The sequence below is a fragment of the Lactuca sativa genome, chromosome 3, assembly GCF_002870075.4.
Source record: "Lactuca sativa cultivar Salinas chromosome 3, Lsat_Salinas_v11, whole genome shotgun sequence".
Classification (NCBI taxonomy): Eukaryota; Viridiplantae; Streptophyta; class Magnoliopsida; order Asterales; family Asteraceae; genus Lactuca; species Lactuca sativa.
In genome coordinates this window covers 255593403-255619012 of record NC_056625.2, presented here as the reverse complement: position 1 = coordinate 255619012, position 25610 = coordinate 255593403, and positions in this window count along the sequence as shown.

The following is a 25610-nucleotide window of genomic DNA, read 5'->3' as shown; positions in this document are numbered from 1 at the left end:
ATGGCATTCGGCACCAAACTTACCCCTTCACTGGATAAACCGGCTGTCGACATCACGCTCTATCGTCAAATGATAGGCTCACTGATGTATCTAACTGCTAGCAGGCCTGATATCATGTTTTCTGTATGTTATTGTGCTCGATTTCAGGCTAACCCACGCGAACCTCACATGCTGGCAGTGAAGAACATCCTACGCTATCTCAAGCGAACCGCCTCCTTAGGTCTATGGTATCCATCCAACTCTGGCTTCTTCGTTCAAGCCTACTCTGATGCTGACCTTGGAGGATGTGGACTCGACCGCAAAAGCACAACTGGTGGCTGTCAATTTCTTGATGGGAAGTTGGTCAGCTGGCAATCCAAGAAACAAACATGTGTGTCGCTGTCTACTGCTGAAGCGGAATACATTGCCGCTGCATCCTGCACATCACAAGTGATTTGGATACAGAGTCAACTTCGAGAGTATGGACTCAATATGAAGAAGATCCCTCTATATTGTGACTCTGAAAGCGCAATTAGGATCTGTCATAACCCGGTGCAACACTCTAAAACCAAACACATAGCACTGAGGTATCACTTCATCAAAGATCATGTGGAAGATGGAAATGTCGAAGTTCACTTCGTAAGAACCACTGATCAACTGGCTGACGTCTTCACCAAAGCTCTTCCAGAAGCATCATTCAATAAAATTTTGCAAGGGCTAGGCATGATGGAATCAGAGTCAGTACCTCACACTACCTCTCGATCTCAAACGTAAGAAGCGATTCCAACCGAACGTTCGGGTTCGGTTCCACCATTTCACTCGCTCATTACTTCAAAGGTAGTTTCTCCTTGTTGTACATTTCTGGTGCAAAATTCGTTTTTCTTTAGGTACAAAGTTTTTTTTACTTATCTAAACTCCTTGGTTTCTTAAAAATTTTCCAAAACCGAAACCTCCAGAAGGTTCGGGTTCGGCTTTCCAAAATTTTGTTGAACCGAAACCAACCCAAGGTTCGGGTTCGGTTTTTCAAAATTTTCCTGAACCGAAACCAACCGAAGGTTCGGGTTCGGTTTTTCAAAATTTTCCTGAACTGAAACCAACCGATGGTTCGGGTTCGGTTTTTCAAAATTTTCCTCAACCGAAACCAACCGAACGTTCGGGTTCGGTTTTCCCATTTTTTTTTCTTTCAAAGTTTTTTTTTCTTTCAAAGTTTTTAAAAAAAAAAAATCGTATTTTTTTAACTCTTTTATAAAATTTTTTTTCTTTCAATTTCAAAAACTCCAAAAATATTTTTTTTTTTTGTGCTCATTCGTTTATGGGGATATATTTGATATCTTACTTAAGTGTCCCTAGAAGCATGCTGCTGTATGTGTCCCAAGCCTCATAAGATTTTGAATAATAGCCTTCATGACCTGGTATACACAAACCTTGTCTTCCCAATAAGGCTAACTAATTTATTCTAATCGTGAGCTACCTCACTCTTTTCTCACATGAGTTCAGAGTCTCCTGCTTGGTCCTTATGTTCGCAGCAGAGGTACTATGTCTTCTTTCACCATCCCCATTATTCTTCTCCATAACATTCGTATCCTCACTGTAACCCTTGAGAATCTCAGCAACTACCACTGAGGTTTATGGTTACACAACATCTGTGTTTATGATCTTAGCTTCGTGCCACTACGAGCTGAGTGAAACCCAAAATTCGACACCAACGAATTGACGGTGACCAATTAACTTGATCAAGTTTTCACCAATGAATTAACGAATGTACCCTCATGAAATCTCATTTTTTTCTTTTTGTGTGGTTTCAATGAAATTGTTACACATCATGACATTTCTTCCCAAGGGATCCAGTTTTAAATTTTTATCTGAGATTTCATATTAATCCAAGCCACTACAAAATTAACTCAAACCTACTTGTTTAACAGACTACACTGGTCTCACAAGTACTTTGTTCACGTTCGTTCTTATATCAGGAATTTAATTGTTGAATTAAAGCGAAACCACCCTTAATTTGCCTTATTTAAAGAAGCCTTTCAACATTTATTAATAAATGTTTGATCGTAATTCAACGGGATTCCATACTAACACTTTGAGGTCTCTCTTGACCTTGAAGGAAGAGATTCGTGCCCGGGATCATCAGTTTTGTGTCATCATTGACATCACAGATAATCCCAAAAAGAGTTGCTTTATTTCTTTATCTTTTACACTCTTTGCACGACAATCCAAGATTTTCAAAATTCCGTTACTAATTATTTTACAGGCTGGATGAATCATGGATAGTTCATAATAAAGTTGTGGTTGCCGATAATCCACGTGGGCATTTTATTCAAAAAGTGGCGTTTAAAAGAAAAGGGAGAAGTTCAAAAGGTTGCTGACGAGGCGGGAGTTCAAAGGATAGATATTCAAACGACGGTAAAAAAAGGAGGGCGCGTGAATTTGAAGAGGCCGCGCTTTTTCTGACATTTATTGGACGCGTGTGCAGTATTGAAGCGTCATCCATCTGGCATTAATGGCGCGTGTGGAAATGGAAACGGTTTCTCTCTCTGAACCGGCGCTTATTGGGCGGCGTGATCCTAGGAATCTGACACTCTCTCTCCTACGTGATCATCGCACGTCCCAACCGTCACCAATCAGTCACTCAAAAACCCTTCCGTATTTCAATACGAGATTTGAAACGATCTTTCTCTCTCCTATCACCTACTATAAAAAGCCATCAACACCACCTTTTACCTCTTTACTGCCCCCATAATTCCCAAAGCAAACTTACTCCCAAAACTCTCTCCCGGTCATCTTCTTCTCCACACCTGCAACAATGGCTGAATCTTCATCCGTTCATGCTACTTCTCAGATTCTTCCCATCAGACCTCAACAATGCCTTGTCATTGATCTGAACCCACTAGCCTATGATCCCTACATGTCGCCGGTTATCGAATGCCTCAAGTTCTCCCAGCTTGCTCCGGCATTGTCCAGAATTGAAACAGTGCCAATGGTGGCTCTATCTCAGGTCTATGCGACGGCCTACTACGACAAGGGCGTCGACAGGATATTTTTCGAAGTAGCGGAACACAAGACGTCGATTTCTCGTCCCCGCTTCTGCACCATGCTTGGGTTTGCTGCAGACCCATCACGTGTTAACCCGGAGACGATTCCGGTTGGGATGTTATACAGCATGTTCTACAACATGGGCTACACGGAAGTTCTTACCTCCGTTGCAAGGTTCAAGAAGTCATGCCTACCGCCCCTGTGGAATGGATTATTTACAGTTCTCTTTAAGGGACTGTCTGAGAGGAGCTCAGGATCGGACGGGGCCAGTCGTCTTTTCCTGTCAATCATGTATGGGGTGTACAACGGGATCAACCTCGATTATGGGTTTGTCCTTTGGCAACAACTGATTCAGAGCCTTTCTTCCACTTCTCGACACTCTGAAGTGTCGCCGGCCCGGTTCTGGATCCTGATCACAAGATGGGCCATGGACAGGTTTGAGGTCCCAACTGCTGACGGTGCACCGATGTCTTCTGTTGGTACGTTCCATACCAAGAAGATCATCGTATCCGATGCATCGAAATTCTCCTTCATTGGCTCTATCCCGGAGTCGATGTATGGAAGTGTGCCATCAGATAGCAGTATGATCAAGGCGATCAAGGAGTTAGGGCCATCTGGTCCGCGGGAACTGACACCGGACATGCTGCGATCAATCCATGATGCCGACAAACCGGTGGCCAGGGGTAAGAAGGCAGACAAGGGGAAGAAACCATCCAAAGCCCCAAAGCCTTCTCCCAAGAAGCGCAAACAACCGAAGGCTGCTTCGTCACCGAAACCGAAAAGGAGGAAGACCCAACAAAAGCGAAAGCTACTCCTTCCCTCCTCATCAAGTGAATCCGAAGGTGGGAGTTCGGACTCTGAGGGATCACACGGAGACGAATCTCCACAAAGAGGCAACACACCCCCTCGGTCCCCAACCCCGGAGATGGAACTTCACCAATCCCCAGTTCCTTCCCCTCCACCCACAATACCTATTTCCATTCCCACCATAAACCCTACTATACCACCAACCTCATTCCCTATACCACCACCCATATTCACCACATCAACCGAAACACCACCTGTTACCGAAACCCCACCCGTAACCGAACCTCCACAAACCGAAACCCATACACCACCACCACCCGAAACTAATCCCCCACCCACTCAACCTGAACCAACTAAACCAATAACACCCCCAGCTTCACCACTACCTCAATCTCCAGAAGACGCCTCCGACGGCGATGATCAATACCTTGGTGGTGATCACATGAACTATGATTCGGTCTATTATAGTCCGTTTCAAGTTCAAAGTGATGAGGAGGATGATGCTCCAGTGACAAAGAAGCATCTTCGCGAGCTTAACGAGAAGGTAGATCAACTTCTCGCCTCCTCTTCCAACCAGCAGTCTTCTTTATCTGAAGCCGCCCTTCAAAAGATCGTTGATGCCTTCTCCAAGGCGCAACATGATTCAATGGCCTCAGCAACTGCTGCAATAGACGCCTCCACCCGAGCTTGTGAGGCTGCGACCGAAAAAGTCGATAAACTATTCCATGACACTTCAATCCTGCTGCAGTCTATGCAGCAAAGCGCCGAAGCCACCAAAACAACTCTGGAACCACTTGTTAATCAATTGGCCCAGTTTGTAAAGACGGAGTTATCCTCGTTCGCTACCCTCAGACAAAACCTTAGCGACGACAACTCGGCACTCCGTGCCTCCATCGATGCCCGCTTGGCAAAGCTACAAGAGGATCTTGCGGCTGAAAACTCACTGATGGACGTCCTGGCGAGTAAGACTACTGCCCTCAAGGTCAAGAGCACCCAACTTTCCAACTCCGAACAACAATTGGAGGCTCTTCGATCCGAGAGGGAAGTCATCAAGACGTGTGTTTCGGATGTCCACGCAGCTCTATCCAACATCCTGGAAGCACATGACCCCATCCTCAATCACTCAGTAAGGCGTACCCTCGCTGAGAAACTCTCTCCGGCCATGGACCTCTTAAGCAAAATTGAAGGTTTACCCAGTTTCGTGTCCATTCCGAAACAAGGGGGAGATGAGAAGAAAGGATCGAAACCCCCTCCTTCCTCCAAAGCTACTCACACAACCGAACCACCCCCAACTGGTCATGCCTCGGGTTCGGGTGTGAAGAACAAAGGAAAAAACATAGCAGAGGGAGGAGATGACAATGAAGATGAAGATGAAGACAAGGAGACTATTGCGGACATGTTAAAGAGAAAGAACAGTCGCAATACTGATGACGATGTCAGTCGTGTGGCACGTGAAGCTGAAGAAGCCGAACGTAAACAAAAAGAAGCCAACGATCTCCTTGAGAGCCGAAAGCTGCTCTTCCCTGCCTGGACCAGGGATCGTTTGATAAAGGAGGCCATAGAGACGCCAAGCATACTATGGCTCGAGCCGGTGATATCGTTCGACTGCAACAACTCGGTCGATTCGCAATTTGATATGCCATTGACTCGAAAGACGTTCATCTTCCACGCCTTCTCCAACATTTTCGAAGTCCCGCATCTGAACGATGAGCTTGACAGGGAGCTCATTGACTTCTACCTGGAGGCCGCTCGCCCTCAATACCTTACATGGAGCGCCCAGAAGATTGTCAATGTTCGGGTGATGAAGCCGTTTGCCGTGGGGAGATTCACAAACGTCAAGTTCAAGCTTATCCGAGGATCTGCAAGAACTGCTCACATGATCTCTCTGGCGGATCTGCCCAATCTGAACCCTCATGATTGGATAGTCTTGTACAACATCTTGCTGACAAACGAAGCCGAATATGGTCCCATCTTAGACCATGTCAAAAGGATGCTGGCATGCTATATCATGGAGGTGGCCCTAATGGATCAGGAGGTTGCCACAGTGTTTAAGAAGAAACCGAAAGTCAAACCTGTGGGATCAGCCAGTGATCTAAACACGATGAAAATGGGCAAGATAGATTCGAGGCGAAACTCTGTGATGTTCACCAGAGCCGAAGGACAGAAATGTCTGTTCGCTTTAGCTGACAAGAACCTCTACACCACAACTTGCTTGGAACACGTCCTATCAATCGTCAAGCGGTGTAAGGACAATTCGGCTGATGACATCAAGTACTTTGAAGATATGATCAATTGGTACATCCGGTTTAGACAGACCATCCTTTCCATAACCAAATGTCTGTTTAGTACCGTGAAGAAGAAGGTACCAGCTTCAGCCGCCGGCCCAAGTACGAAGTGAAGGTCTCGCTCCAAATTGACGCAAAGGGGGAGATTGTTGGGCTGAAGTTTTGTTTTATGTTGCGTCTTTTGGGCTCGTAGATTAGCCTTGTATTCTCCGGTTTGGGCCTGTCCAACCGAGAGCCTTTTATGTATAGTATATAAGTTAATGCTTGCATGCATATTAGGTTAAGATTTAAGATTCAAGATTTGAGTTTTTACCTTCAAGAGTTCTACGATATTGCTCTCTTGTAATCTTCTAATCCTTTACAGTTGATGTTCTTAATCGAGCTCTTCTAAGGATTTTATTTAATCATTCAACACGATTGATTCAAGCTGTTGCATTCTTAATTTTGTTTTCTGGTTTGCTATTATTATTGCGTTCTTGCTGTTTCTTATACTTATACTTGTTCAAGATCTAATCGATCTTCATAGATTAAAAGTTGTTTAATCTCATCATAGTTAATTCAAGTTCCGAAAATAATATTTAAAAAAAGAATTTTTGGATTTTTCCATTTATTTTGCATTTTAAAATTATTTTTAGATTTGGTCTCACGGTCTCACAAAATTAGAATGGTCTCAAATGAACCTGAACCTATATATATATATATATATATATATATATATATATATATATATATATATATATATATATATATATATATATATATATATATATATATATATATATATATAGTTAGTTAGTTAGTTTATATAATATAAAATAAACATACTTTATTACTTATATATCTAAACTACAAAAAAAATATATATAAAAAATAGAACAAATCAGTTTGTATTTAATTTTTTTCACCTTTATCAGTCGTAAAATATATATTTTCTTATTTTGCTTTCTTAATGTAGATAAAATAGTTCGTTGTCTCATAGATAACTTTTGCTATTTTTTAAACTTTTTTTTTTTTAAATTTCTTCCAAGTGTACATTATTATAATAATACTAAAGAGATTTATTAAATTTGTAACATCCCAAAATTAAAGGCCAAAAATTTTATTTTTAATTTAATAATTATAAAACCATTGTCTGAAAACATCATAGAATCAACTCATATCAAAACCAATGCATACATAATCAAAACATGTCATGATAAAACAATATCAGAGTAAAACTCCTAGAGATCTCATGTGCGGAAAATGTAGTGTGATGTGTTGCGATCATGCCGGTTTCTTTCCCTTCAAAAAAGAAGTACCTGAAACCAAAAATGAAAACTGTAAGCACGAAACTTAGTGAGTTTCCACATCATACCACATAATAACATACTGCCAGACATATCTAGGTAGGGGTGTTCAAAACCGGATATCCAAAAATTCGGATATCCGAATTTCGGATATTCGAAAATTCGGATAGTTGATTTTTGATATCCGAATCCGTATCCAAAATTTCGGATATCCGAATTTCGGATATCCGAAATTTCGGATACGGATTCGGATATTAAACTGGATATCCGAATTTCATTAATTTTAAACCGCATCCGAACATCCGATCCGTAAAATCACCGCAACTCTTAAAATTAATAATAGCGACTATGTTAAATCTTGCGACATAGATGGATATCGATAGCAACAAATAAATATATGTAGCATTTACTAAATAGTTTTTGATTATAAGCCAACGAACCTGGATTATAACAAACAAATATATAACGATTGTAAAAGGAAAGGTTTGCAATAAAAGTTTGGAAAGAATGGTCACGAAAAAATTGAAAATGGTGGGGAACATTAGTCCATTAAGCATGTCAATGTTTCTAATTTCTCATTTTAAAATATTAAAAAATAAAGAAAAATTATTTTTTTCGGATATCGGATATCTGAAATATCCAAAACTTTATAAATTCACTATCCGTATTCGAATCCGAAAAACCAGATATCCGAAATTCGGATATCCGAAAATCCGGATATCCGAAATTTCGGATAATTTCGGATCGGATTTTCGGATCGGATATTTCGGATGCGGATATTTTTGAACACCCCTATATCTGGGTGCTCGGCCTACCCTGTCAGGCATATATGGGTGCTCAACCTACCCTGTCAAGCATATATGGGTGCTCGACCTACCCTGTGAAGCATATCTAGGTGCTCGACCTACCATGCCAGGCATATTTGGGTGCCCGATCTACCATCCGGTTTATCTCAACCGGTTACGGTGACTATTTCACCCCTACGAATACCACATAATACATAGCATAAACATACTGTCAGACATATCTAGGTGTCCGACCTACCCTTCGGTTTATTTCAACCGATTATGGGGACTATTTCACTCCTCCTACCACTATCTCATAATATCATAACATACTGGCACATAAATCATATTAAATAGTGGCATACCAGACAATTATCACAAAGACAATCATCTCTATTGTAATCAACTACTAGTGAGTCGGCATTGGTGCCTTCGATCCACTTCTACTAGAAGGTAACTCACCTCGAACACTGGAAAGTAGCTGAAAAATCCTCGGCTCCGGATCTCACCCAACTCAAGCTCCTTAACATAAAATATTTCCTTTAAGTACCCTTTCATACTCATAACCCTTTACGGGTCAACTGTGATCAAAGTCAAAGTCAAAGTCAACATTCTGAGTCAACTCGCCGAGTTGGTGTCACACCCCAAAACCGAGAACGGCGGAATACGTTCTGGGGTGGAGGACTGATGAGTTAAGAAACTCTTTGATCGATAAGATCTTCTAACAGGTTAATCACTTAAGCGAAAAACAGTAATATAAAACACAAGAATGAATCTGAATATGTCGAATGATTCAATTGATTCAATCCTCAGTACAGCTCGATAAAGAACTTCCGTTGTAGAGGATATTAGGGTTACAAAAGATAAAAGATTAATTCTTCTAAAAACATATGTACTAGGATGCATGCAAGCACCTATAAATACAAAACCCTAGAAACTAACTCTCGGATGGACAGGCCCATACCGGAGACTAAATGGACTAACTAACGAGCCCAAGACGCAACACCTTTTGGACCTAACAATCTCCCCCTTTGCGTCAATTGGAGCGAGACTATTATTTCGGCTTGTTGGGTCCAGCTGCAGAAACTTTCTTAGTGGTTTCAAACAGACATGGGATGAGAGCAAAGATTGTCTGTCTGAAGCGAATGTACCACTGGATCATGTCATCGAAGTACTTCTTTTTGTCTGCTGAATTCTGCTTGCATCGATGAATGATTCCCAGAACATGTTCCAGGCATGCAGTGGTGTAAAGGTGTTTGTCAGCCAAAGCGAACAGGCATTTTTGGCCTTCGTTCCTTGTAAACATGACAAAATTCCGTTTCGGGTCGATCCTTCCCATCTGCATCATCTTCAAATCACTAGCAGAGCTAACATGAGAAATAGTGGGCTTTTTCTTGAATATGCTAGCGATCTCCTGAGCCATCTTGGCAACTTCCATAATGTAGCATACGAGCATCCTCTTGAAGTGATCAATAATCGGACCATACTCAGCTTCATTGGTGAGAAGGATATTGTGCAAAATAATCCAATCATGTGGATTCAGGTTGGGAAGATTAGCAAGCAATATGGCATGTTCGGTTTTAGCAGAACCTCTCAGCACCTTGAACCGAACGTTCGTGAAGTTCCCCTCACGAAATGGCTTGAGGACCAGAACGTTGACTATCTTTTGAGCGCTCCAAGTTTGATACTGTGGTTGAGCAGACTTCAGATAGAATTCAACGAGTTCCCTATCAACCTTTGGATGAGGATGAGGGACATCAGCAACGTTATCAAAGGCATGGAAGATGAAGGCTTTTCGGGTCAGTGGCATGTCGAACTGTGAATCGACAGAGTTGATACGATCCAATGAAATCACTGGTTCAAGCCATAAAATGTTGGGAGTTTCAATCGCTTCTTTCAAAAGCTTCTCAAGAGTCCACGGAGGAAAAAGGGTTTTCCTACTCTCAAGAAGGTCATAAGCCTCCTTCATTTTTCTTTCAGTCGCCTCAGCCTCTCTGGCAACCCAAGCGCTCATGTCAACATCTTTATCACGGCCTTGTTTCTTTAAGAGATCTGCGATCGTCTCTTTATCATCATCATCACTATATTCAACAATTTTCTTTCCTTTGTCTTTGAGACCCAAACCTGAGGCTTGACCTGCTGAAGGAGTTCGGTTGCTTTAGTTGTTGTAGAAGTGGGAGGCGGTTGAGATACATCTTCTCCCCCTTGTTTCGGAATGGACACGAACTCAAGGAGCCCTTCAATTTTGCTCAGGGGAGCAAGGGCAGGAGCAAGCTTCTCTGTGAGAGTGCGCCTCACTGTGTAATTAAGGATCAGATCATGTACTTCAATGATGTTGGAAAGGGCGGCGTGAACATCCGAAACACATGAAGAAACAACCTCTCGCTCAGATCGAAGAGATTCAATTTCCTTTTGAGAATGGAAAAGCTGAAGACTCTTGACCTTAAGAGTAGTGGTCTTACGAGCGAGAGCGTCCATGACTGAGTTCTTGGTGTTGGATATAGTGTCTAAGTTCATAACTATATTTGGTATGTACTTGACCCGACCCGGCATGGTCCATTTGGGTTGCACTTCACCCGAACAATTTATGGATAATATTTGAGAATAGTACAAGTTATGATTTATTAATATATTATAAGTTCTAATATATTAATATAAGATCATATTATTTAATTAGTATTGATCTATAATTAATCTAGGATTAATTTAGAGATCAAAGATGTTACTAATTAAATATGGGCTTCTATATTTATATAGTGTGGGCTAGTGCTTATTTGGAATGGGCTAGGCTTGCATGGAAAAGTCCATGGATACTCCATGGAGCTTTGACCCATGGATCTCATGGAAATGAAGAGACATGGGTATTAGGGTTTACATGGATGTAACCCTAATCCATCCACACTATATAAAGGAGGCTTTGGTTCTTGAAATCATACTAGTTGACACTTGTGAAGGTGAGGGCCGATTTCAAGATAATAGTAACTATTCTCTCAAAGTTCCAAGTTTGTGGTGATTTGTGATTTCCATTTGAGGCATCCACACTATTGGTGCTAGGCTCTAAAACTTCAAGGAATCAACTACAACTACAAGGTAAGTGTTTCTACTAGCTTTATTTGATTCAAGTTCCCCATGCCATGCTAGTTAGGATATAAGCCTTGGAAAAATAATTATTTGCATGTATCTTAGACAAACATAGATCCAAGGTTTATTAGGGTTGCATGTACACTTAGGAAGTGTTAGAATGCTCAAAACCCATCAGTGGTATCAGAGCCTAGGCTTGTTTGTTTGATATTTGTTGCAATATTATGAAAAAAAGTCTAAAAACTTGTTGTCTGACTGCTGGACTCGACGAGTCCATGGGGGGACTCGTCGAATTCACTTGTATCTTCAACCTACTCGTTGAGTAGGTTCATGCACTCGGCGAGTAGGGTCGACAGAGTGCAGATTTTCGACTTTAGTTGCTGGAAATGGATTAGAAACATTACCCTAAATTGTTTTGGTACTTGAAAACTTGTTTTAGATGGTGTAATGTCTTGCTAATTCATTTACAACAACTAGTTATCAAAATTACAAAGTTTTAAGTGTCGTTTTGATTCATGAAAGTGTTCATATTCATGTTCTTGTTCTTATGATGTTTAGATGATCATAGGAATTATTTGTAACCTATGTGGTAGTTTAATTCTTGATCATAATGTGTTTTAATGGTATCCATAACTTGTCCTCAAGTTATGGAAAACCAAAAGTCACTTGAGTTAAAAACCATTAAAAGAACACAAGAGTTAGAAAAATGAAGAGTCTTCATTTTATTACTCTATTAAACTCCTAAGTTACAAGAAATGAAAAGTTTTGAAAGTTTACAAAACTTGCCCTCAAGTTTTGGAACAAGTAAAGTCAAGTTAAAACTTTAGTTCCAACCCTTAGAATTTTAAAAGTTAAAATTCAACCCTTATACTTATATTATTATGATTTAATAATTATATATATATATATATATATATATATATATATATATATATATATATATAAGAACAAAGTCGTCTTACCGCTAGTACGCCTCATTCACGAAACCGGCCTATAAGGTGGGTATAAGGTTGTTGCCTATAAAATGGCAACTTAATGGGTGTCCACTCTCACCCACCGCTTGCTTGACTGGTGGAGGGTCGTTAGCCGAACAGGTAAGACAAGGACTTATAAAGTCTCATTAAAAGTATGATGAATATTATAAAGTAACTACATGTTTTATTAAATTCCCAATCTTAGTTACTTTAGGGAAAATGTGAATAAGGTGCTAATCCATGAAATTACACTTTACACTTTGTTTAAGTCGTTGGTGGAGCGTGTGTGGTTAACCGGCACACTAACTTGGACTTAACAAGGTAGGTAAAGGGTGACTTAAGGTTTATTATAGTATCGATGGAGCGTGTGTGGTTTACCGGCACATTGATTGAGTGATAAACTTTAAGGGTACCAAGTGATTTGCATGGTTACTTCACACCTCGTTTTGTGATCCTCGGCATCCCAGTCACAAAACTTGGAGGGCTCACTCGAGATTGAAACATGCCTTTGAAAAGTTCATTGAATCTCAAAGAATCTAGGAATTTCTAAGAACCAATCAAAAACCTAAACATTTCGATTTTCGTGGTGGAAATTGGTGAATCGTCATTCACCTACCTTTCAAATATGTTATAGCTTGGATTACGGCATACCTCTTCTAAGTTATAATATATTGTGATTGGATCCTAGCCTTAATATTACATTTGGGTGTTTTATTAAGGACTCTCTTAATATCTAAACTAATCTTGTTCTCTTCTTTCAGATGTCTTCAAACAATGCTGCTTCTGGCTCTAATCCTAAAGGCTCCTTTACCCTTATGAACTTGTGTGGGAAAGTCACCTTTGATGGATCCAACTTCAATGAGTGGATTAGAAACATCAGGATGATTACTCGCTACGAGGACAAAGAATATGTCCTTGACAAGGAGCTTAAGGAGATTGATGAGACCACTGCAACTCCTCAGGAGATCGCTGACTTTCAGGCACATGAAAGGGATGCTACGAAAGTGGCATGCATCATGATGGCCACGATGACAGCGGAACTCCAAAAGTCTTATGAGGATTTCTACCCTTATGAAATGCACCAAGATTTGATGGAAAGATACCATCAAAGTGCACGACAAGAGAGGTATGAAATCATCTGCTCCATGATAACAGCCATGATGAAGGACGGGGAATCCGTCACGAGCCACATGCAGAAAATGCAAAGGTATGTGGATCGTTTGCTGAAGCTTAATGTGAACTTCCCTGAGGATCTTGCAGTAAATATCATTTTGCACTCCTTACCATTGTGCTATGATCAATTCCGCATGACATATCACATGAATAAGGAAGAGGTCACATTCAACAAACTTCAGGGACTTCTCAAGACTGCAGAAACAGGTCTTAAGGGGAAGTCGGTTGTTAACCCTCCTACTCCAAACTCTACTCCGATTTTGGCAATCGGGAAAAGTCGAGGGAAGAAAAGGAAGAGCTCTTCGAAGGGTACCAAGGCTCGGACCCTTGATGGCTCTTCTTCAAGTGGAACCAAGAAAGGTTTCATCACTCCTTCTTCTGACCCAAAAGAGGCTGAATGCTTCTAGTGCCATGGAAAGGCTCATTGGAAGCGGAACTGCCCAAAGTACCAGCAGGATGTGAAGGATAGGAAAGTTAAACCCAACCATGCAGGTATTTACACTATCTTATCTAATAACTCACCCCATTCTAAATCTTGGGTCCTTGATACCGGTATTTACACTATCTTATCTAATAACTCACCCCATTCTAATAACTCACCCAACCATGCAGGTATTTCTACGACGAATGTTTCTTTTAGTGATTGTGGGGATTGCTTAAGTAATTGTTTAAAGTTTTGGTTTATGAAGCTTCTTTCTGCACCACTATCGAATAAGACACATGCATAAAAGTTGTTGAGAAGGAACGTACCCTTGACTACTGTGGGGTCCGGTACTGCTTCATTGTGGCCAATAGCGAGTAGTCTTCCTGTTCCTCCCGTATTCCCAGCCTTCGGGCAGTTTTTCTTGAAATGGACAGCTTCTCCACAGCCATAGCAGGCCAGGCTCACTCCCGAACCGGAGACCTGAGAAATGGGTTTGGGTTGGGATCTGCAAAACCGGACGGTATGACCCTTTCGACCACAGTTGGTGCAGTGTAATTCACGGCAGGGGCCGTTGTGACGGAAGGGGCACTTGGGGCACTTGGGCAGGTTCCTAACATAGGTTTTTGTGGGTGTAGGGGTAGCAGGAGTGGTGGCAGCATGGACAGTCACAATTTGTTGGTCTTTGGAGGAGGGTTGAGTTTTCTTGCCCTTCTTCTGACCCCAATGCTTCCTCTTTTTGTTAGTTGGTTTGGGTGATGCAGTGACAGTTATGGTTGCGGTTGCTGGAGTGGAAGGAGTTTCATGATCAATCAACCTGTGGGCCAACTCCTTAGCACTGTCAAAGGTTGCAGGATGTGAAGATATAACATTTCCTTGATACAGGGGCACTAAACCTCAGATGTAGCGTGCAATTTTCTTGCTCTTAGAAGGGGTCATGTTAGGGCACATAGCTACCAGGTCGCAGAACCTGGCCGTATAAGCCACTATGTCTGTCCCCTTCATCTTGAGGTTCCAAAGTTCCTCCTCAAGCTTCTGAACCTCACCTCTAGGGCAGTACTCCTTTCTCAGAAGATCTTTTAGTGTGTCCCAGCCCATGGCATTGGCTGTTACTAATGAGAGTGAATTGACATGGCCATTCCACCATGTCAGGGCCCTTTCAGTGAAGGTGGTAGCAGCGAACTTGATTTTGCTCTCCTTGGGGCATGAGCACATTTCGAAAACAACTTCGGCTCTTTCGATCCATTGGGACAGAGCAAGGATTCCTCCGGTCCCATTGAAGAACATTGGTTTACAGTTCATGAAATCTTTATAAGTACACCCCTGTGTACGTGGGGGAATTTCACCATGTCTGGAGTTGGCGCCCATTCCGGCTCCACTAGCATCGCCGAAATTTATTTGGTCCAAGGCTGCCGTCACAGCTGCAGTCACAGCTATTTGAAATAGCACTTGATCGAACTGCGGAGGAGGAGGTGGTGGTGGGGTTTGAGTCGCAGGTCTGCCTTTGTTCGGGCGCTTGCGAGGAGGCATCTTTTACTGAAAGTTCATAGAGATGATAACATTAGTAAGAGTCTATTGCAAGTATGATAAGAGTGGTTCATGGACTAAATCAATCATAGCCCAAAAATCAGAGAGAGAACTATAGCAATAGAGTAGTTAACTGCCAATTTACTGGTATTACTGATGTAACACAAGTTAGGAAAAAGTGACCTAACAGTAGGTCTTACATCAAACCATAAGGAAAATGTTGGCAGTCTAGAGACCTAATTAGAGTACTTTCAAAGTTAGGGATGTTTACAGACATGTGCTCTACTGAGCATAGAAAAGAAAAGAGTAGTCCTTAAACAAAAGAGTGAGATGCCTTGACATCTTCTACTGGCGACGGGTACCCATTGGGTAAACCCTCAGATCAGCTAGTTGGCGCATGACTTCCTGAAGATGTCGTTCATTAGCTCTTTGTCGTGCTCGGAGTTCCCTAACTTTGGCTCGAGATGCAGCTAGCTGTTGCTGCAGAGCCTCATTGGTTCTCCTCATACTATCCATATCTTCTTCCAGTTGGCGAATGCGAGTAGTGTTGAGGTTAGAGTTGGCATCAACTTCCACAACTCGGCCAATCGCTGCTTGACCTTGCTCGACATTCCTGGCAATCCTTCGGACCATGATGGGCAAGACTCGGTCCGCTGATCCTCCTTCGCTTATATTGTAGAATCTTCGGTCTCCATCGAAAGGTATCGGCTGACCCTGCTCATCGCTCCATCGGTTCAGGGTTATTGCCCACATGGGAGTGGGGCCTTGAAACACTGGATGGTGGTTAGGATTTGGAGCTGCTAGGGGCAGGTTGTTGACTTCTAGCTCGGAGTCGGATCCATCCGAAAAGCCTTCAGCACGGTGATCATCCAAAGGAATCCGGTGATCATCTTCTGGCTCCTCATCTAGCCATCCTCCGTTGCCTTGGTTCGGATAATACGGGTCGCCGGGATGGTGAAAGCCAGCCATGTTATCTACGCGAGAATGGGGAAAGAATGGTTAATAGGCGTACTAATCTAGAATACTTTTTAAAATGATCGTTACTAGTCAGCCCAATACTTGCATAGTGCATACCAATTACATATAACCGAAGCAAGATAGTCCTTCAAATAAGTAACCCTAACTCCAGATCCGCAATCAAACAAGAACAGGAAATGTAGCAAAGGTCACAGATTCTGAGCCTATAGCGCCCTACTCACATGTAACCGTGATGTATCCACTTAGCAACTATTGTCCTACCAGTAACGACCCTTTTAGTTATCACATACGCAGTTAGTAGAGTACAGAATACTCCCATAGTATTCTTGTTCTAACGATCTTGTGGTAGTGTTGGTAAGTTTTTAGACTTGTTGCAACACCATAATCACTCTTAGGCACATGCTAGTCACTCCTAGAGAGATGTAGTTGATCAGGCTACATCCAACCAGGTGTGACTATATGTCTCTAAGGTTAATTATGCTGTTCAACAATCTTTAATACTTCTGTTCTGTTCTAGAATGATACCGACTCTTTGTATTGGTGATTGTATATATATATATATATATATATATATATATGATGGGTTTTATGCATAAGAACATTCCTATGTGCTCATACAAACCCTAATGCTTGGATCTAGGTTTCTCTATTGTACATGCTTTGAATCCAAGACTAACAAACTTAGATCTAACAAATTACAAACTGAATTAGGGTTTATAGAATTACCTTTGATTGTTATATAGCAATAACAATCAATTCCTTGCTTGAATTGGCCTTAGAAAGCTTTGTGCCTCAGGTGCTGCACCTCTAATGGAGTCACAAACACCTTATGCAACTTGGATGAAGAGGAGAAGAAGAGAGGCTGCCCAAAAATGGCTGGAAACCCTAATGGAAGACTTGTCCTCATTTTTGGGGCATAGGGGCCCTTTATATACATGTAGGCTATTAGGGTTTACAACTAGGAAACCCTAATTTGACTGCTTAGGCCCTAAGCAGCCCATGGACTCCTTAAACATATCCCTTGGACGATTTCTAATGGGCTTTCCATAGAATTCGTCCAACCTATATATTATTAGGTGATCCATAGCCTAATTATAATTATCTTATTATTACAACTTCAGTCCCCTAAGTTTAATTAATCTCTTTTAGCCACAAAATTAATTAACAATTAATTCTTGACTAATATTAATTAAATAATATGATTTCTCCTTTAATATATTATTCTCATAATATATTAATAAATCATATTTAAACCTTTCTCTCCTTATATCATCCTACATATTGCTATGGTGAAGGAAACCCAAAAGGACCATGCTCATAATCGGGTCAAGTACATACCAAAATAGTTATGGACTTAGACACTAATCCAACAATATATATATACACTTAATTAAATATTTTAGTATTTAAAAGTATATATTCTTGGTCAGAGTGTTTTAGTCCCGAAGTTTTTATAGTTTGTATATCTTTTATGGGTTGATATACTTGATTCACTATAAACAATGGCTCTGATACCAATCTGTCACACCCCAAAACCGAGAACGGTGGAATACGTTCTGGGGTGGAGGACGTCATGTTCAGTATCATTACAATTGCATAATAGTAAAAACAAGAAACAACAACCATTTCATTAATATAGTGATTATAATTACAAATGTGTTCTGTAAAGTTTAATAGACACCAAAAGTATAACAAAATAAAAGATGGGTCTTGTATTCCAATTGAGTGTTTGGATACACTGAAGTTGTACATTGGATAAAATGAAGAATTATTTATGGGGTTTAGAGGAAATGTATTGTTGTATCTGTATGGCGCTGGGAGTAGGAGATCAGTGGTTGGGGCAGGACATCGTGATGTTCTGTAATGGTGTTCCATGGTACCCAGGTATAATGTCCCGATTTCGAGGTTATTTAGAATCTTGAGTTTGAGACAACTAGTGGTGTATCATGTATCTACGGTTCCAGTAGGAGCCCTTCGGGCATTGACATCAAGAGGGATTATTTAAGAAAGTGGATCTCCGCAGAGGTAGGTATTTTGTTATAGTGGTTGCTGCCAGAGTCTGTGATGCATATGTGAGACAAGTGTGTGTAGCTATCTATGATAGTCTACGGAGCATGAGTTAGTGGACGTAGTGTGGCATTGTAGTTAGAATGAGAGTATGGGGTGAAGCTACGGGGAGCCGTAGTATTCATTAGTCAGAGGGTGTTGTGATGCTACGGGGAGCTGTAGTACTCACAAGTCAGAGAGAGGGAGTCGTGGTACTACGGGGAGCCATAGTACTCACTAGTCAGTTGGTGTTGTGGTGCTACGGGGAGCCATAGTACTCACTAGTCAGAGGCTGTCGTGATGTGCGAGGAGCCATAGTACTCACTAGACAGCAAGAGAGTGTGATGATGGAGTGTTCTCCGATCAGTGTATGATGCAGAAGATTTTTAGGCTTGAGTGGCCCTAGTATTGAGTTTTTGGAGCCTGGGGGTTAAACTAGGGGCGGGATTGGGGTCTCCATCTCTGTCGGGGCTAAGTCGATTTTCGGTTGGATTGTAGTTTTCATTTGAGAATTTTGTAACTTATGTGTCACAGGGCCGAGATAGTTGATGCAAAGAGGAAGTTAGTGGGAGCTCTTCTGCAGAGAGCCTGGCATAGTTGTACGTGAAGGAGGTGGTATCACGGCATGGAGTACCGATCTTGATTGTCCCAGATCGAGATGTACGTTTCACTTCCAGATTCTGGAAGAAATTCCATGAGGAGTTGGGCACGAGGTTGCATTTTAATACCGCCTACCACCCACAGACTGACGGGCAGAGTGAGCGGACGATTCAGACGCTCAATGACATGCTTCGGGCATGTGTATTGGATTTCGGAGGGAGTTGGAACACGTACTTACCCTTGGCTGAGTTTTCCCATAACAACAGCCATCATTCGAGCATTGGTATGCTACCCTTTGAGCTGTTGTATGGGAGGAGGTGTCAGACTCCCATTTGCTGGGGAAAGATAGGGCAACGTGTGATGGGTAGTATAGAGATGGTGTTTCAGACGACCGAGCAGATTCAGCAGGTCAGACAGAGGTTGCTGACGGCCCAGAGCCGTCAGAAGAGTTATGCGGATAGACGACGGTCAGAGCTCGAGTTCCAGGTCGGTGACTTCGTACTCCTGAAGGTATCTCCTTGGAAAGGAGTGATCCGGTTCAGGAAGAGGGGCAAGCTGAGACCTTGATATATTGGCCTATTCTGAGTGATTGCGAGGGTAGGCAGGGTAGCCTACCGATTGGAGCTACCTGCAGAGTTGGGCCAGATTCATGACATCTTTCACGTATCGCAGCCGAGGAAGTGTATAGCCGACGAGTCGGCAGTGGTACCATTAGAGGATATTCAGGTGGATGCGAGCCTGAACTATGTTGAGAGACTGGTCGCGATTATGGATCGGAAGATCAAGGTTCTGAGGAACAAGGAAGTGCCCCTAGTGCAGGTCCAGTGGCAACATCGAAAGGGGTCCGAGCTGACTTGGGAGCCAGAGCGAGAGATGCGTGAGCAGTATCCAGAGTTGTGTACGGAGGAATGATTTCGAGGGTGAAATCTAATTCAAGTGGGGGAGAATTGTAACATCCAGATTCTTAGGGTTATTATGGTGTAGGTTAATATTGTGATTAAAGGAGAGACTTGATGAGTTGAGGATCCAACTCGTTGAGTCGAGTCGGGCTTCTCACACGGATTTAATGAGTGGACTCGACGATTCAGAGGAGGGACTCGCCGAGTAGGTGTTGGGTAGAGAAACCCTAATTTCTCGGGTTTGGGACCTATTTAAAGGTCCTTATGGCCTTCATTTGCGGCCATTACACCCTGAGAAACCCTAGAGAGCAGAGAGAAAGCATGTGGTGCAAGAGGAGGGCTAATTCATCATCTTTTGGCATGTCTTAGAAAAGGGAAGGATGGATTTCGAGCTAGGATGTCCTGTGGGACTCAAATCTTCCATCATTTCATTCAGAGCTGTTGTGAGAGGTAAGGATTCATGTCCAGCTTCGTTTGGGTAATAGATTTCATGAATCTAGGGTTTCTTCTCTTCTTTTGGTAAGAGATCTAGAGTATGTGATGCCCTCTTGTGTCTATATCTTCAGATCTGGACCTGGAGAGGTCCAGAGACTCCCTATTCCCCAGCTTTATGCAGTCCTTTATGAATTTGGAGATAAGGTTATCATTTTAAGGGTTATTTATCCATTTATGGCTATATGTGGGTCGCATGAACGTAAAGTTTGAACCTTTACGTGTTTATTGAGCTTGGGAAGGTCGGATCTATGGATTAGAGGAACAGATCTGACCTCAGAAGGTCGTTTGAGTATGATCATGAAAGCAACTCGCCAAGTTCATAATGGGACTCGACGAGTCGAGTCAGGTTGCCCCGCGATTCGAATCTAGTGGAAACCCGTCAAGTGGAAGGTTCACTCGACGAGTCGAGTGAGGCCTTGGAAGAGTCAGAAGACACGCATGGACTCGCCGAGTCACCCTTGTGTACTCGCCGAGTCTGGTTAGAGTTGACCGTTGACTTTTGTTGACTCTGGGGTTTGGTCAACATAGGTAATAGAGGCCATGGAGGGGTAAAATGGTCTTTTACCATCTGATTAGAGAGGGAAAGAGTAATCACCGGTTTAATTAGAGTGGATACTTCGAGTGTTAATTAGAGATATTGGCCTTATGTGTTAGGCGGTGGCGAGTTCGAGATTCAAGTGTGAGGATATCTGCTTTCTGCTTGCCAAGTGAGTCTTCCCACTATACTTTACCTAGAGTGGTAACAGGGTTATGTGACAGAGTTATTGTATGCTATCTATGCGATGTGTGGCACTTCATTATTTCTATGTGATTTATGCTGTGTATATCAGAGTTAGGACCGGAAGGTCCACAGAGCTAGGACCATAGGGTCCACAAAGTTAGGTTTAGAGTTATGTGCCAGTGTATTTGTATGCTATTTATTTTATGAGATTTATTGTGATATGTGATATGCATGATTTAGAGTTATCAGAGTTAGGACCTTTGGGTCCATAGAGTTAGGGCCAGAGGGTCCACAGAGAGTTGGGACTGGAGGGTCCCACTGAGACACACTGACCAAAGGGTCAACAGATTTATAGCCTTGAGTGGCTAATATGTGTTAGAGTGGTATTTTGTGGAACTCACTAAGCTTCGTGCTTACAATGTTTTGTGTTATATGTTTCAGGTTTTCTCAGGATCACGGGACGGCACCGGCTCGATTGTACACACCAGAAGAAGCATTGGTTTTGAGGATCCTTGTCTATTAATTGATTAAACAAAAGAGTCATGTATTGCAATTTAAACAAAAAAGGAGATTTTTTATGAAGAGTGTTAAAGAGATAAACGATTTTAAACGAAAATTTGTTTTAAAAACTTTGGTGTTACATTATCTTCACTAGTGACCAAATTTCCTCTGGAAGCTTTCCAAGTACAGCATGAAATCTGATCTTCATGTATGTGTACTCATCATCGTTGTCAAACTTCTCAGCTATTTTGTACTGAGCCATAATAAACATCATCTCATTAACAGGAAAATCCAATTGATTCATGTATGTATTGAGAACAACATAGCTCTGCTTTGGCTTCTTTTCGAAAGCATACACATGATTAAATGCAACTTTCGACTCTATCGTTTCATAGTTGTAATGCTTTGAAGGATCACCCTTGTTCATTCCAGGTGGATCGTTAGCATGAAGTCGCATTATGCTTTGCACAATTCGAAGCTTTTCAACCTCAGCCTCTGCTTCAGCTTTTTTTTTTTCCTCCTTTTCATTTTTAACCACAATCGTTTTGCCTTTGTCTTTAACTGAGGAATTATCAACAACTTCCTTAGGCTTCGAACTACTGCCACCTTCCCTAATCACAATTCCTTTGGAAATTGGTCTTGAAATTGGCTTCGTTGAAATTGGCATTGTTGTCACAACTATCGAAGTAACTGGCCTAGCTGTTGACATGATTGCTTTTGTTATTGGAATCTTCGAAGAAAACACCGTTCCAACAACCTTTGCATCTGCATGCAAAACTTCGCCACCAGCCTTCGTACCACTAACAGTCTTCTCTCCTCCTTGCACCCCTGTGGAAACAGGTGGGGGCATTCGTTGGAAGAAGGCTCAAAATGTGAGAAAGAGGAGCTAATTGTTTGTGTAAAATGGCTTCGAAATGGATGAACTTCTGAGATAAAAATTTCGGAGTAATCAACGAAGATGAAACTGGTTTAACAGTTAAATATTTTAGCTCCTTCAGCAGCTTGAGCACTTCCATAAAATTGTGATTTTTCGTTGTAGAAAGTTGAGTAAGTTGAGGACTCAAATCTTTGTACAACTTGACATATTTGGTAACATCATCACAAATAATGTCAACTTTTTGATTGATCGAAGCATAATCCCTTTGCACAATTGTAATCCCCTTTTGCATATCCTGACGAATCTCCTGAATTTGCAAATTCACATCCTCCTTGACTTTCTTGACATCCTGAACGAAACTTTTTCTTTCTCTCTCTCCTTCGTATGAAACTTCATATTCCCCAATCAAACGAAAAATTCATAGCAACATACTAAATTTCATACAAATGTACGAAATTTCATCCCTTCATACCCAAAAATTTTCTCTCCTCTTCGTACGAAACTTTTTCTCTCTCCCTTTCAGCCCATTTTCTCTCTCCTCTTCGTATGAAACTTCATCCCCATGTTAACGAAAATTTTATCTCTGATTAACGTAATCTTCATTCAGATTAACGAAATCGAAGCATGTCGAACGCTTAACGGTGAACAGTAACCTCTTGATCATTCAGATGCTTAATCGACATTTCGTTAACACTAGATTTTCTCAAAATCATCAACATCAACAGGCAAGTACAAACTTCGTTCATAACACCAAAACCTTTGTTATCAACACAGTACTCCAAAATCGAAGTTATCAAGAATCCCAAATCATTCCCTTTTTCATCCAATACACTCATTATTAAATCCTTCTTATCAAAATCGAATTTTTTCAAACCCAGTAACCAAAAACCTTCTGTTCACTCATCAATATCACTAAATCATTTGACCCATCTGCTTGTTTGCTCATCGATTCTTTTATCAATCCTTCATCAGTTCATCAAATCGACTCCAAAAAAAATTGAATATCAATCGAAATATCAAACTTTCGATTCTGCTTTGACCGACTCAATACAAATCAACTCCCATTCGATTCCAAAATCGACATCCATCATTCTTGACAATTCGAAATATCAAACTTTCGATTCTGATTTGACTGACTCAGTACAAATCATTCCTTTTTTCATCCAATACACTCATTATTAAATCATTCCTTAGTGTCTCTGCGATCGACAATGTAGTGGAATGTATGTTTGGTGCTGCGTTTGGTAGCATGTATATATTTTTGTTTTTTTTGTTGTTATTTGAATGGATATTTTTTGTGAAAATTGTTTTTTTTTGTCTATATTAACTTGTAATGGAATCTATTGCATCCAGAGGTATCACAACTACCTCACAACTGGATACCTCTGGATGGTTTCATAAATGGTCGAGGGTATATTCATGATTAATCGAGAAAAAACAAAAATTGCAATTCTTTGGATTTTGTTTTATTTCTTATACTTTCAAGTTTCAATAAACTACAAAAGAATAAAATGAAAGGGTATCATGGTCCTCGTAATATTCTTTGGTACTTAATTAAGGATTAGAAAAGTACTAATGGGATTGTAATAAATCATTTTTGGCTTCAACAAATGCTGGTTATCACCCATTTTTTTCCTTTCCTTTTTTCTAATAATTTCATATCTTTATCTTTGTGTGTATTGGGTTCGATTTATTATGGCATGTTCTATGATTTCATGGTTAATAATACTTTAAATACACATGTTCGATCTTGTGGAAGCGTTAGTTGTATGATGTATTCATTTGCAGATTTGTTTGAAATTCTTATTCTAATATTTAATTTTGATGTCATTTTTTTAGAAATTTATAGGAATTCACGGTGAATTTGCAAATATTGGATGATCAAGGAACTCTACGCTTGAAAGCAACACTGCTTAGATGGAAATGAACGGTTCAAATTGTATTTATCATTTATTAGAGTTTCTTAATTTAATGACCAATTTATTTACAAACTCACATAGACTAATCAATTTGCTGGACACAAAGATCATATTAGTGAAGTTGGATTTGATTTTAAAGACAGCTTAATAATGATGAGCTGCATTGCATTCTAGGTTTGAAATAATTTCAAGGCCTACTTTTAAATTTTCATTGTCCATTATGTTTTCCTAAGTGTTACATACATATATTTAGATAGTGATGTAAATTTGCCCTGAATAAGACGATTTTGCCCTTGACCAAGTTTTGGAGATGAAGACATTATACAGAGTTGCTGCTCGTTTGAGGTTATTGATGGATCATTTCCCTGAATAAGACGCTTTGGTATTTGTTTTCACTAATGTTAAATGTGGGTATTACATGGTTGTTCTATATAATATTTCATTTTTATTTCTAGTTATATATCAAAAATAAAAACAACTAGACGAAATTGATTTATTTTACTAAATTAGTTGTATTTTTAATGGTTTTCTCTTTTATAAATATTAGAAAAATTTATGTCATAAAGTATCAATAGGAACATAAAAAAGACAAAAAATTTATTTTGATTTAATTGCGGATATTATAGTTGCAAATGCATGAGATACATAAATACCATATGTTTATTACATGTTTGATCCCTTTGGTTTGCTGAAATTAACATATTTAGCCCGCAAGATTAATTTCATGATTGAAGGTCTAGAAAACTACACATTTGTGTATTACATGTTTGGTCCCTCTGGTTTGCTAAAATAAACACATTTAGCCAGCAAGATTAATTTCATCCTTGATGGTCCATAAAACTACACTTTTATAAAACTTTTGGGCCCCTTATTCCATTGTCGTTAAAGGGAAACCTTCGTGTACCAAACATGTAATTTACTCTAAATAGTAATATGAATGTAACCTTTCAATCTCCATCTGAACAAAAAAAATCTAGACCTAAGCATTTAGGGTTCATTTGATAGTTAATAATCAGGATAATAACTGAAAAGGGTAATGTATTTTTTGATTTGTATACATTTAGTCACTGACTTTTTATTTTCGTCCATATTTACCCCTTCAACTTGTTAAACTGTATACATTTAGCCCTTATGACCGGCTACTCCAGGTTAGCCGGTAAAAATGACTTAATAGGGAAATATATTTCTCACTTTATGCACATTTAGTCCTTAATATT